Source organism: Phyllostomus hastatus, unplaced genomic scaffold, assembly GCF_019186645.2.
Source record: "Phyllostomus hastatus isolate PE091 unplaced genomic scaffold, TTU_PhHast_1.1 phas_scaffold_78, whole genome shotgun sequence".
NCBI lineage: Eukaryota > Metazoa > Chordata > Mammalia > Chiroptera > Phyllostomidae > Phyllostomus > Phyllostomus hastatus.
In genome coordinates, this window is record NW_025334041.1 from 114980572 (window position 1) to 114995272 (window position 14701).

Genomic DNA, 14701 nt, shown 5'->3' on the forward strand with positions numbered 1-14701 from the left:
TAATCAAATGGGGGGAGGCTTACTTACCTCTGAGTAAAATGTTATTAATGCTCCTTACTGTACTAGGTTGTTTAAGGGGTTAGCATATACAATGTACCCACTATGTTGCCTGCAAGATACTTTGTGCTCAGGAAAGTTATCTCCCTTTGCCTGCACCACCTCTTCCTTTCCAATATTTAAAGCTTTTAAGTCGAGGACTTACATTGCAGTGGAGGATTAATGTGTGGAAGTGGCAGGAAGAAAGATGTTAGTTTAGAGAAGGGAAAAGGAAATAGAAGAAAAAATATTGTGACACTAGAGCATCCAATAGTGGGGCAGGTGGCCTCTTCAGCGATGGAATGCCATTCCTGAAAGTCCATAAGTAAGTAATGACTGTCAGAGATGCTATAGACTAAATTCCCAGACAGTGTCTAGGAAGCATGCCAAAATGACAGCAAAGGTTCCTCCTGGCTCTGGGGCTGCAGAATTTATAAGGTGGAATGTTTTCTCTAAGAAGTACTCAACAAATGGTTTTGAGACGATGTTGGCCACATTAGAACTTCCCAAGATTGTCTTGCTTATAGCATTATATCTGTTCCAAGAAAACAAACAAACAAACAAACAAGAACTCTTGAAAACTCTTTCCCCCTAATGGCAGATATTGCCTTTATACATAAATTACCATATATATGTGTTGACATTCATATGACCTTCATATGGAGACAAGGGGATTTCTCTAAATGCCTATATCCTTAAGGAATAATAACTAAGGCATCATAGCATTTGTTTTTCTGACAACATCCAAACTTAATCTCTCTTTCTAATCACAGACATGAGACTTTAAAAGTTTTGAAATTATATTCTCTGAGACTCCAGGGGAGAAATCAAGATTATTGAGTTTAGTAAGAGAAACAATAACAAAACTCTGAAAGGTAATTAATTGGACAACTTACTGTGAACCCATTAGACGCCAGTTACTAAGCAAGGCATTAGAATGGTTGGCAGAGGAGGTTGGGGGTAAACAGGGAGAAGGCTAAATTGATAAGCAAGACACACAGGATTCTTGCCCTTATACTTTAGCAAAGAACTAAACAAGTAATTACAGTAGCATGTCCTATGAAGAGGCAGAGCACTAATTTAGTCTAGAAGCCAAAGAAGTTTAAGCTAGGCAAAAGAGTGGGTGGGTAGATGACAATTAAGAAAAGTTCAAAGACATTTAGAATGACCAAAGTATTGAATGTGGCAAGAGATGAGACTAAAAAGTCAGTACAGTAGCTCAAGAACAGTATTGTAACCTACGTTAAGGAGCCTGGACTTTATCTGAAGTGCAATGGGAAACCATTGTTTTAAAGGGGAAGAGAGTGGCATGACCATATTCGGATTTTTTTTTTGAGATGCCTCCAGCTGCAGTATGGAAAAGAGATTAGTCAAAACCTATACTAATGATGGGGAAACCAGTTAGTAGTCAATTATAGACATTCAGGTGAGAGGGGAAGGTTATCTAAGCCAGTGTGTTGGAATGGAGATGGGGAAGAATGCTTGGTTATTGAATATATTTTCAAATGAGAGCCAACAAGGTTTTCCGATTTGTTGGCTATGGAGGTTGATCAGAAAGGAGGAATCAAGGATAACTTCCAGATTTCTAACTAGACACCTGGTTGTGTTACAGAGCCATTCCTCCCAGAGTGCAAGATTGAGGGGAAGGGGAAGGAGTAGGAAGTTCATGGGAGGCAAGGGATGAGTTCACTCCTAGACGTGCTGAATTAGAGATGTCTGAGACATGCCAGGGGAAATGTTGGGTGTGCTTCTGGATACCTGTTACAGACTTCTGAGTTGACATCTGAGTGTGTAAGTGCTAAGAATCAATGGAAAGGGGAATTCAAAGGACAGGAGAAAGAGAATTTTATCTTGTAACAAGGTCCCTGGGAGGACAGACGGGAGTAATGGACCTGTGCACAGGTGGCGGGAGTTACTTCCCATAGAGTAGAGGGTCACCCCCTTCGATGTAACTACAGGAAAGAGAAAAAATGGGTATGGATATTCCATTTGTCCTTTGGATAGCAGGAGGTCAAGGAAGTTCCTGTCTGAGTGACTTTTGTTTACTCTGTGAAGAAGGAGACAAGGTCCTCACTGGGAGGTTGGATGGGGACAGGTGTGAGGTTTATCGATAGGAGAAAATATGCAAAAGACGTTGTAAAGGAAAAAAAAGGAAACCAGAAGTATTGGGATTATTGTCATCCAGAGTAGAAGGCTAATGTTTCTCTTTTCTAGAGTTTGCTTCAAGGAGTTCCTTGTTTCTTGGGTGACATTACTCGCGTGTGTCAAGTTTCTGAAATTATTTAAGGAAACTTTTCTGAAATAACTTATTGGGCAAGTTTCTTCTCTATGGAGCAGGCAATCCTGAGTTTCTGCTCTTTTGTTCTAGTTCCCATAAGAACGGACACTTGGTTTCCATAAGGATGAAGTTCAGGGCTAAAGCATGGCTCACGTTTGCTAGGCTGTTTCCTCAGAAGGGCCCGGGTCCCTGCTCCCCCCTCACGCAGTTTTGTCTGAAGTGGTGGAGAGGAAGACAGACACGACTACAAGTGAAAAAATGAAGAAGTCATGTGCCTCCCACGCTCTGATGTGACCCGGGATATTGTATGCTGGCAACTACAACCTCAGCCACCGTCCCCTGCTCTCCACCTCCCCCTGCTCTCCACCTCCCCAGACAGGTCTTACGTAACTCTACCCCACCACTCACCCTCTCCTGTGGTCTTGAAAAAGGTCATCGATCACAAGGTACATTATGGTTTTTTTTTCTCAGTCCATTCTCCACATTTGGTATTTCTACATTGTTTCTGCCTTGGTCTTATTTCCATTTTAATTTCCCTTCTCATTTCTTTCAAGGTCACCTCTCAGGACTTCGGATTACTCTCTCTGCTTGATTTCCTTTTACTTACCTTTCTCGGCACACTCTGTCACAGTCTCATTGTCATCACTGTCAGAGTCGTTTCTCTCACAAACCAACTGGAAGAGTAGAGACTTCGGAAGTGAGCCTAATGGTTACAGCAAAGTTAAAATGCTGTAAATAGGCCATTATGATGACCCAGAGAATAAGCTATCATTTATGGATAGTGGAGCAATACCCCCAAAGTTTAGTTTACAGTTACAGTATGGGCTAGTCATGGATGATGTCATATTTCTCAACTCTAAATGTAATTTTTTTTTCATTCTTGCCTTGGATGGGTTTGTTAAGTGAGGTTTTCCTGGGTTTTTATTTTTGTTTTTTTTTCCTGCAAAGAGCTTTTACCAAATAAATGGGACATTAACAATCAGTGTTGTCCTGAATTTTAGAAAATGAAGAAATAATAGTCTCTAAAAATACTGTTTGCTGGTGGCATGTAATATGATAGACATAATGTTGGAAAAATGACCTCTATTATATTTAAACCTTATAACACCCAGAAAGCTTAGTATTATTCTGTGCATTTCATGAGTGAGCAAATTACAGCCCACAGAAGTTAAATTACTTGTTCATATCATGTTACTTATTTGCAAAGCCAGGTCTATCTGACTCCAAAAATTTAAACTTTTTCCACTCTCCCCACAAATGTTAGCTGTTATTAAGCCTTGCCTATTAGATCGATTTCTAGGCATTGTCTGGAACAAATGTTTACTATTCCCTCTGTTTGACACTTAAGCATTCTATCACTGGCTCTATTGTCTAAAAATGAATAACCACCATTATCACAGCAAGCTTGGCAATTCAGGGACTCGCTGGTACCAAACACCGAACAGAAGTCAGTAGCCCGCCCAGAGCGCATCCCTCAAGACCTCCATGCATTTTTTTTGGCTGACAATTAAGTAGCAGAGTTAGGCTACATTTTATTTACTTTGTTCTGGGCTACTGGGATTTAACATTAGCAAGCAAACTAACATATTTACAGCTATCTGACATGAGCTGAACAAGAAAGGAAAATCTTTTTTAAAAAAATTTGATTTCTTTATTTTTGGAGAGAGGGGAAAGGAGGGAGAAAGACAGGGAGAGAAACACTGATCAGTTGCCTCCCACATGCCCCCAACCAGTGACCCTGCCTGCAACCCAGGCACGTGCCCCAACTGGGAATCTAACCGGTGACCTTTCAGTTTATAGGATAATGCCCAACCCACTGAGCCAGACCAGTCAGGGCAAAAGGAAAGTCTTGAAGAGCTCTAGTGATAAATACCATGGAACTGCAAAGTCCTACCAAGGAAGTATTTTCCTAGCATCTGGCTGGAGCCTGACAGGGAAGAGAACTGAAGTATGTACGATTAGACACTTGTAATCAGGTGGTTTTCAAATGGACACATTCAACCACATGGAAAAGTTACGGCCCGCTACGGCAACTTCACTGTTCACATTGTAAATAAGACCCCAAAAATAAGACGTGTTCAGCTCAGAAGTTGATGATGACGATAATGATGAAAGAGAAAGAGGAGGACGAGGAGGAGGAGGAGTCATCCTTACGAGCACCCCTGTGCCAGTTACTGTGCTGAGCACTTTACCCAGTGAACTCTGAGTGTCCAGGCTCCACCCCAGAAATCCAGCAACAAATAAAAGGTGGCTAAACCATGTTCCTTGTTACCCAAATAATGCAAGGAGGCCTCGTGAGATGAGCTCTGAGCTGGCTACCGACTTCCGTTCAGCACTCTGCACCAGCGTGAACATGCTCACGCCTCCTGGGCCCGCCACGGGCAAGAAGACATTTCAGTAACTGTCATAAGTAAACAAAGCCCTTTGGCACCCTCCCACTGGGGCCCGATGACGGCCTCAGAGGACAGAATCCACACAAAGAGGCTCCAGGGGAATGTGGGCTCTACAGAGGAAGCCTCTAAGGATGTGAACAGAAGACACAGCAAGTACCAAATCTCCCTCTAACCTACCATCACTGCACACTGGGGGTGGGAGCTGCCTGTCGCTGAAAATACCAGGGAAGGATTTAAAAACGTGAGTTCTAAGTGTTACATAGGAATGCAGCCAGAAGCGCTAACCATGGAAGATTACCTTCAAAAGTATCTCCCTGCTCTCAGAGAAAGACCTCTACTGCGTGAAAGGCCAGTGAAGACTGGATCTCGATGAAATGCTCAGCACTGCGCTATGGGCTGGCCATGTAAGGAGCCAGGCCCACATCACCATGTGGGAGACAGATTTTAAACTGGACATTACAAAACAGTGAGTCTGCGAGATCCAGCGTCATGGACGCACACCCAGGATGTTAGGAGAGCACAGAAATGGGACTAAATCCAACCAGAGAGATGTATGAAGGCTTCCTGAAAGAGAAGACAGCTGAGAATATTACATTTTATATATCACATAACTAATACCAGCCAAACTCAGTGAGATTAGCCAGTGAAGCGGCTGGAAATATCTAAGCATGACTCCAGAATTGAGCATAAAATAGATGTCATCAGTCTGCTATCAAAAAACTTATTATCAGCCCTGGCTGGCGTAGCTCAGTGGATTGAGTGCGGGCTGCGAACCAAGGAGTGGCAGGTTCGATTCCCAGTCAGGGCGCATGCCTGAGTTGCAGGCCACAGCCCCCAGCAACCACACATTGATGTTTCTCTCTCTCTCTCTCTTTCTCCCTCCCTTCCCTCTCTAAAAATAAATAAATAAAATCTTTAAAAAAACCCTTATCACCATGTGAAAAAAAGAATAAAAATATACATTAGATAGTATTGAGAACAAGAACTGACAACAGTGAAATGATTGGGGTCAGGTGAGACCACAGAAGTTCTGACCTGTCTTTGGATGAGAAGAAAGAAAAGCACAAGTAAACGAATGCACTGTGAAAGGCTCGGGAGGGGGGGCTATGCAAAACTGCTTTATTATTATAATTAGTATGCATTTCACGGTCCAATTTCACTGTTGATCACGATAAGCTCAAAAAGCTAAATTTCTTACAGTATTTTCATGCTAATTTTTGTACACATAGTTACGGGCCTACTTGAAGTTGTAATATTAAATTCCCTTATATGTTACTATCAAAGTGAAAATATTTTGCTCTTGTTTAGGCACCCGTGAGTTTACAGCACTCTTTTATGGTATGGAGAAGCCTCTGTTTGAAATTATTTCGGAAGCAGGGATTTGGAGCTAGGCTTTTTATTGGAACCCATAGGGACAAAAAAGTGTTTTAAAAATTACTTCTGCCCTGGCTGGCATAGCTCAGTGGATTGAGTGTGGGCTGCAAACCAAAGTTTCGCAGGTTCGATTCCCAGTCAGGGCACATACCTGGGTTGCAGGCCATGACCCCCAGCAACCGCACATTGATGTTTCTCTCTCTCTCTCCCTCCCTACCCTCTTTAAAAGTAAATAAGTAAAATTTAAAAAAAAAATTATTTCCGTACTCCCAATTACACTCACACAACCAGAAGCCCGTGATTAGAGGGCTTCACTCAATGACTTTGTCATTCTTTATTTCAGATGTTTCTCCCACAGCAAATGTTTCTTTTTTCCTCTCTCAAAAAGAAAAACAACCTCAGGAGGTGGTGATATGTCTCTTCCTTCCCTCTAAGACATTCATTTCACCTGGCTCCTGAAAAGGAACCAGAGTACATGCCAACAAAAGAGAAAACATAAGTGACCAGAAACTTTCAGCGGCATCATTTAACTGGTCTAAGGTTTGCTTTCCTCATTTTTAACAGGAGAGAAATAATATGACTCTGCCTTCCTCATCAGAACAAAAAAAAAACCTCACTTGTAAAAGGTTTTAAGAGCATAAAAAACAATGAAAAAAGGAAGTCCTGAAATTATGAAATGTTCCAGACTATATTTGTAAAGTGGCTATTCAGAATTTAGAATTTAGAATAATACCGGGTGGGGCAAAAATAGGTTTACAGTCATTTGTATGGAAAATAATACAACAATTAACAAGTAATAATACAAGAATAAACTCCATGTTTTGCATACTTGCAAGTATAAATCGACTTTTGCCTCACCCTGTTTATTTTCCAACTAGAACAATATAAATGGATAAATAGCAGATATGCATATGGAGGACAAGGAGATCTGTGGGGCTCTGTCACAAATGCTGGAAAGATCTTTAGGAATTCTCCAGAAATGGAGATGTTGATAGTATGTGTTCCTTCTAAGACCTGTTAGCCTTCCGAAATTGTGGAACTCCTAGAAACACGAATCCAATGGACATTTTCTACTCATGAGTGGGTTTAGGGGGACGAAGGGGAAGAAAGGAAGACAGAGGGGGAGGAAGATAGCTGTTCATAAAGTCATTGTTAAGGAATTAGAGAAGGCAAGGGACTGGGGATATGGCTTTTGTTGGCGGTGTTATAAAAGAAAGGAGGAATGAACTAATTAGAACTAATTTGTTAGCAATTTTAAGTAAACACGAGGTATCTTTCCTGGCCAAACACAAAGACAGACAAAACCACCAGCTCTCTCCAGGCCACCATCTCTCCTATCTCCCCACCCCTCACAGCCAGGTAGAGTTCAAGTTGCTGGCTCATTCATTCCTTCTTCGGGCCACCCAAATCAGACTCTGTCCAATTCTCCCTTCAGTCCCCACCCCACACTTAACCAGAATGACTCCGGTGGAAGTCCTGCTAATGCTCAGCATCCCTGTGTTGCCCTTGACCACACTCTCGCTAAAATTTTCCCCTTGGAAGGGTTTCCTGGCAACGTCTCTTCCCTGGCTTCCCTCCTATGCCTCCGGTTACACCTTCTCAGTCTCATGTGCAGACTCCTCCCCACCTGCTAGGCTCTCAGGTCTCCGTGACGGCCGGCCTCTTCTCCCCTCAAACTCTCTACAAGAAATGCATCCACAACAACTGTTTCAACTGCCATTTCTCCCAGCGACTCCCACACAAACAGGCCAGCTGCGTGGGGTCCTGAAGAGGACAGAGTGGCGTCTGGAGAGAGGCAGCATGGGGACTGTGTCCTAGCTCTGCTACCACTGGTGTGTGACTTTGGGCAACTTCGCTTAACTTTTGGGTGAATTTTCATATCGCACCATCATTTGTTGCTCATGGAAATGTAAAAATGATACAGCCACTTTGGAAAAACGGTTTGGCAGTTCCTCAAAAACAAGAACGCAGTTACCATATGATCCCGCAGATTCACTCGTAGGTACATACAGAAGAAAACTGAAAACGTATGTTCACACACAGACTTGTCCATAAGTGTTCATCACAGTATTACTTGTAATAGCTAAAAAGTAGAGACAACTTAAATGTCCACGAACTGATGAGTGGATAAACAAAATGAAGTATATCTCTACAGTGGAAGAGTATTCTACCAGAAAATGAATCAAGTATGGACACATGCTACAATGTAGATAAACTTGGAAACGATTATGCTGAATGAAAGAAGCCAGACACAAAAGGCCATATCATATATTGTATGATTCCATTTACAGGAAATGTTCAGAACAGGTAGACCTACAGAAGCAGAAATACATCAGTGGTTGCCAGGGGCTGAGGGGAAGGGGATAAAGGACGTGACTGCAGAGTTCAGGGTTTCTTTTGGGGTGATACAACATTCTGAAATTTGATGGTGGTAGATGTATAACCTTGTGCATATACTAAAAATCGCTGAACTGTATACTTTAAAAGGAGATGGCATGTGAATTACATCTCAATTTAACTTTTTTCTTTAACTAAAAAATACATCCTCTTTACTTTCCTGAACTGCTGTATCTCCCATACTTCCTTCCTTGATTCCTTGACCAACCTGCCTCCCAATATTCTATACCAGAAACTTGGGACTCACCCTAGATGTCCCAGCACCTCCTTTCACCATCTCTCCACATCCAAGTCCGATCATCTACCTCCCGATGGCTTCTCATGTACCTCTGCTTCCTCCTGCCCCGACTCCTCTCCGTCCTTCTGCCACTCCCGGGCTCAGAACAGCTGTCACTACCTGCCCCCTGGTCCACTGCAATGCTTATGTATAAGGCTTCTAGATGAACTGTCACCTCCTGTTCATCTCTACTCTCTATTGGTGCCAAATCAACCTTTTCAAATTGTCAGACTGAGTACATGACTCCCCTTCTCAAGATTCTCCCACAGTTCCCTTGTTTACATCTGAAGTCCTCGGATGGCATACAAAGCCTTTCATGAGCGGCCGCCCTGCCTGTGCGCCTGCACCCTAACTCTCCTTCATGCACCTCTGCTATACTCTACCACGTGTTATATATCGTTGTAAAATGAACTTCTTTTTCACGGTGCCCATACAAGACGTAGCGAATATTATTCTCTCGCTCGAAATTCATACGTTAAAATCCTAATCTCTGCTCTGACTGGTACAGCTCAGTAGGGCATTGTCCTGCAAACTAAAAGGTCACTGGTTCGATTCTCAGTCTGGGTATGTGCCTGGGTTGCTGGCCAGGGCCCCGTTGGGGTCGTTCAAGAGGCAACTGATCAATGTTTCTCTGGCACATCGATGTTTCTCTCCCTCTCTTTCTCCTTCCTTTCCCCTCTTTCTAAAAATAAATAAATAAAATCTTTTAAAAAAATCTTAATCCCTGATGTTATGGTATTTGGAAAAGGAGCCTTTGGGAGATAATTAAGTCCTGAAGGTGGTTTGTTGTTGTTGAAGACACCTGGTCTATGGTATTTTTGTCCTCATAGTCTGAACTAAGACATGCTTTGAACATATTGTTCATTTGCACAAATCTCTCTCCCCCCATCCTGCAGTATGTCTGCTTGGCAGTAACATTCTCATTTCCCAAACACCTTCCTGCATTCCCCACCTCCCTCCCAGTTCTTCCCGGCAGGCCTCGGCCGTCAACATAACTGACTTCCTTCAGGCTCTGCGTGATTCGTGTTACAAAGGGGTTCTGCCTTCCCGCAGTTTCTTGAGAGCTGGCCTCCAGTGCGGAAATGTGTCTGATTTAAATGGTTATCTGTCCCTGCTATCTCATCCTTCCAACATGGTCTTCCAACTTCAAATTCGCCTCTTCTCTAATTTTCTTCTCCAGTCTTCTCTTGTCCTAATGTTTTCCTTTTAATTATTGAATGAATTTATTTCATTTATAAATGCGCACTAACATGCCCATTTCAAGATGGGCTTCCAGATTTTTAATATTACAGGCTCACATTAAAGAAAATAAAAACACACTGAATGATTTTTCCAGTCATTTTATCTTCTATTTCATAAACACTTTTTTCTGTGCCAGACACTGTGCTTAACGCCACGGCAGAGGGGCGAGTACACAGCAGGCACAGCCTGTGATCTCGGAAGGCTCGGACCTACAGAGGGGACACGCACGAGCAGAAATTAGGGTAAAGGGCATTATGAAAGAGTCATGAGAACGGTATAAACAACTTCTGGCTCACAGATCGGAGCCGTGGGTTGAAGCATGGGTGAGGGTGCGCTGAGCAGAGAAAAGAAGAACACGGCACCCGGAGAAAAGGACGCAGAAGCAGGTAGGCAGGTGTGGGGGAGCAGGGGTGCTGACAGAAGGGCGAAGTCTTAAAACTGGAGTCAAAGTGCGTATGTGTCGTTCTTTTACGCAACACACACTGAGAGTGGGAGAGAGAAACTCCCGTGTTCTAAGCATCATGCCTAAAAGCTTCTGTGAAGGTCCATGTGACCTCATCCAGTGCAGCCCTGCCTGTGGGTTTGTGCAGACTTTACACACTTCACTCACTTCAGGAGTCCTTCCCTGAGTGCGGCTGGATGCTAAATGCCTGGACTCCAGAGCCACACCACTGGGATCCAGTCCAACTCTTACATTTTTCCGCTGTGCGGCAAGTTATTTAATCCGTGTCTTCGTATCTTTATCTACATAATAGGATAATAACAGAATCTCTGTTGTAGGTTCGTTATGAGAATTAAATGAGTTAACACAGGTAAACTGCTTATTAACTGGCACATAGCAAATTCTCAAAAAAGTGTTAGCTACCGTTATTATTTTCCTGGTAAGTGACCCAGAAGTGCCCATTTATGTCATCTCTCTCAAACTCATAAGCCATGCATATTTTATCTACATATACCCATAATGTAAAAGAAAAGAAAGGCGGGAGGGAGGGAAGGAGGGAGGGAGGGACGGAGGAAGGGAGAAAGGGAGGGAGGGGGAGAGAGAGAGAATGAGAGAGAAAAAAGAGGAAAAGGCAGGCAGCATAAGCTGAAAATTTGAGCTAAAAATGAGAACTAGCTTAAATCCCATTTCTACTGACTGTGTCTTGGTCCCATGTTTTCTTAAAGATTCCGTAATCAGCATCATACACTGTAGTGTTCATTATTTTGGGAGGATAAAACTAGCAGTCTCTACACATACCACTCAACCTATTCAATTATATTCATAATGATCAGGTACAATCTATTTTTTATCATAAGACAAGTACTTAAAAAGATACAAAGACACGCACATGACCCCAAAAAGAAGGCAGGAGATCTCAGCAGATACATATGGAAATGTCAGTGGTATCTCACATGTACCAGTGAGTCATGAATGCTATCTAAGCCTTGACCATGGCATTTATTTTTCTGCAGAATGGAAATAAATGCATGTCAGGTGATTAATATCCCTATAAGACAATTCTTGAGAGTGGATATTACACAAAAACATTTCCAAGAAAATTTTTGCTGATGGATCTACTAGTCACAATAAGGATGTTGAGAAGTTGAAATAGTAAGTGAAACCAAGCTGGGTGCTAAAATTAGAACAAGAACCTCATAGGCTTCTGTGGTAATTGGTGGGGATTTCACAAATCTGCATGTTCACACAGCTTTAAACACTTGCTAATCTTTATCTCACCGCAATATCTCATCTTCAGTGGCTTCTTTTCAACATGTTTCTAATTTCTGTCCGAGGAAACACAGCGTGTATTTATTTATTTAATTACCCTAGCACTCTTTAACTATTAATCACACAAAACCTCAGTGTATTCACCACACATTTAGATGAAAAGATACTTCCTCGCTACCAAATGCAATGCATGTCATTCACTGCATTTTTAAAACAGAAAAGTATAAATGAGAATGTTTAAACCTCTCACTAGGTTATTACTACGTAATGGAGCAGAAATATTTGGTTTGAGAGGCAAAGGCAAAAGGCCACCGGAAAAACACCATGGGCTGGGGAAAAGCACCGAACCGTCTGAAGGCAGTACTGGCCTTGAAAAGTCAAGGAAGGCTCAAGACCCCAAATGTCTTACCTTCAGGCCTCTAAAGCCGCATGAAAGGAGCCCAGGTCTTGCAAGCATGTTTTTGTTTTTTAGGTACTGTAGTTTATTTTCCAAAATGTAATTTTGCTTTCAAATATGGGAGTCTTTACTGTGATAATGTGCTATCTACAAAGTGCCAAACTTCTATTTTATAAAAACTAGAAAATACCATATGTCATCTAGATGCATCCAAAGCTCCGTATCTTTGTTATAATGTGGAGCGGTCTGAATCATTCCCATGAGTGTTCTGCTGAGGATCATGTTCACAGCAAGATGGCTGCGCAGACGCCATATGCTGGACGCCAGCAATATCTCACATAGATATGCTCATGGGTCCTAACACCAAATCATGCTTTCCATAACAACCCAAGAACCCTGGCTCTGATGCCACAGCAATTACATATGAAAGTGCAGTAAATGGCGGTTTAAACATTATAAATACTGTTTTCAAATACCCGTTTCTTTTTACATTTTTCTCTTTATATGAGAAAGCCTATTTAAAGACATGTACATAATAAACCAGAAGTCTTGGGTTTTTTTCCTCCAGATTGAAGATGGTGCAAGTTAACAAGTCCTTCCTCACTCAGCATCCACAGGTTATAAAACGGTGACCTCCTGGACAGAGAACTAGCCTGTGGATATAATTTTTTTTTTGTTAGCCTCACATAGAATTGGCTCTCAAAAAGTTTCAAAAAATGTGTAGTTGCAAAAAAGTACAAATCTAGTCTTTTACATTAAAAATGGAGTTCCCTAGATTCTTGTGGAAAAGTCCTATCTGCTAATTCTAGGGCTGCCTCCCAATGAGGCAGCTGAAGTTTAGTAGCAACCACCTCCCTATTCTCCAAAGTCCCCCCTACCCTCTATTGTCTCCCCAAACTGCAGCCAAGTGTCACTGCCATTTTTTATCTCACGATGTGCCTTTTCTTTTTCTTTTTTAGTAGATTTAAGAGGAAAGTGAAATACGACTCTTCCCAGAAAGAGAACTTTCCTCATCTCTAAGCCACATCAGTCATCACGGTCACCTTCTCGGCCTTGCAGACATTTGCACCTATGCGCCCCAACCTCAGGCTTATCGGGCTGCTTGCTGACATCGTAGAAGCCAAGCAAAAGCTTGGCTAAGGAGGACCCAATGTGCTAGTCTTCAGAATGTTACGACTTGTGCATTTGGACAAGGGAGACTCACAAGGCAGCTACTATGCCTTCTGGCATATTTTCATTAAAAAAGTGGGTTTGAATTTCTAGACAAAAGCCACCTCTTGCCCAAGCAAGAAAGTAAGTTTGGGGATTTCTATAGCATTTGTCAAGCTTGATTACACTAAGTACAAAGTACATTATTAGTTAGTTACATTTATGATATGATGAAACTGTCTAGCTTATCTCTAAGTTTTGCAATTTCCTCTGATTTTTGGGATTTTCTTTTACAGAAAAGTTCCTGTAATCAATATGATTCACTAATCATATTATTAGTGAATTCCCAAGGGGCATTCACTAATGATTCCCAAAGGGCATGGGACGTGGTACCAATACACTCACGACACTTTAACTTGTACATTCTGCAGAGATGAAGGGAAAATAGAGTGTATGCGGGTAGTCTATTAAAATATGCACCTACTCATGCTTAGGGGCAAATACATTTTCAGTTTCCATGCACTACAGTAACTAGTTTCCCTCTACTCTCTCCCACTTCCTCTCTCTGTGGCCTTGGATTTGTCGACTACAACTAGTAACGGCTTACTCCCCATCAGATGGAGTAAACCACAGACAGCAATCACTATGGACTTTTTAAAAAAAATCCTCACCAGAGGATACATGACATGCTTTTATTGATTTTAAAGAGCAGGGAAGGAGAAAAAGAGAAAGAAATCAACGTAAGAGAGAAATATTGATCAGCTGTCTCCCATATGCACCCCAACTGGCGATTGAACCCACAACCTAGGTATATGCCCTGACGGGGAATGGAACCTGCCGCTTCGGTGCACAGGACAACGCTCCAGCCAACGGAGCCACTGGGCCACAGCTCATCACTGTGGACTTTTCAGGAAAATTTCCAGTGTAATTTCCAGCACTTAGGTAATGAGCTACTTGGATATTTAGTGACTAGACAAGTTGAGCTGGTATTCTTCCTTTGTTGTTGTTTATTATGCTAAGAAGAGAAACCAGAAACCAGGGAAGGGTTTCTTACTGGTCAAGGCAGCTGCAAGACTGATTTCTAAACACCTGGTTTCATCAGCTCATTCATTCAAGTCTTCTGACAGTGATTTTTTTGTCTATTCAGAGAAATTGCAGTTATAATAGAGAAAGAGATCATGGTACAGGAGAGAACATTTCCACTTTTCAAGGGGACCTTTTATTTACCAGCTTTCCTCATTTTACACAGAAGAGCCTCAGATCCAAAAACAGAACATAAATTGCCCAAGTTTAAACAGCGAGTTAATGGGAGAAAGAGAAACATTCCATCACCGTGTGCTTCCGTGGAATCCAGGCTCAAACTGGGGTCCCTGAGATGTGAAAAGTACACGTGTCAGAAGGCTGATTTTGAACTAATGCATCTGCTTTAGAAAGTGTGCGTTTTCAG

General features: G+C 42.1%; 1 protein-coding gene across 12 annotated transcripts in view; it reads right to left on the reverse strand.

The window, feature by feature from the left end:
* Window positions 1–14701, reverse strand: part of RASGRP3 (RAS guanyl releasing protein 3) — a 102749-nt gene that overhangs the window by 45334 nt on the left and 42714 nt on the right. The window contains exon 2 of one of the 12 annotated variants that reach the window (XM_045827827.1): window positions 2922–3017. The exons of the other annotated variants lie outside the window; for them this stretch is intronic. The gene's annotated coding sequence lies outside the window, so the exon portion shown is untranslated. The remainder of the gene's footprint in view (window positions 1–2921; window positions 3018–14701) is intronic. 12 annotated transcript variants of the gene reach the window in all.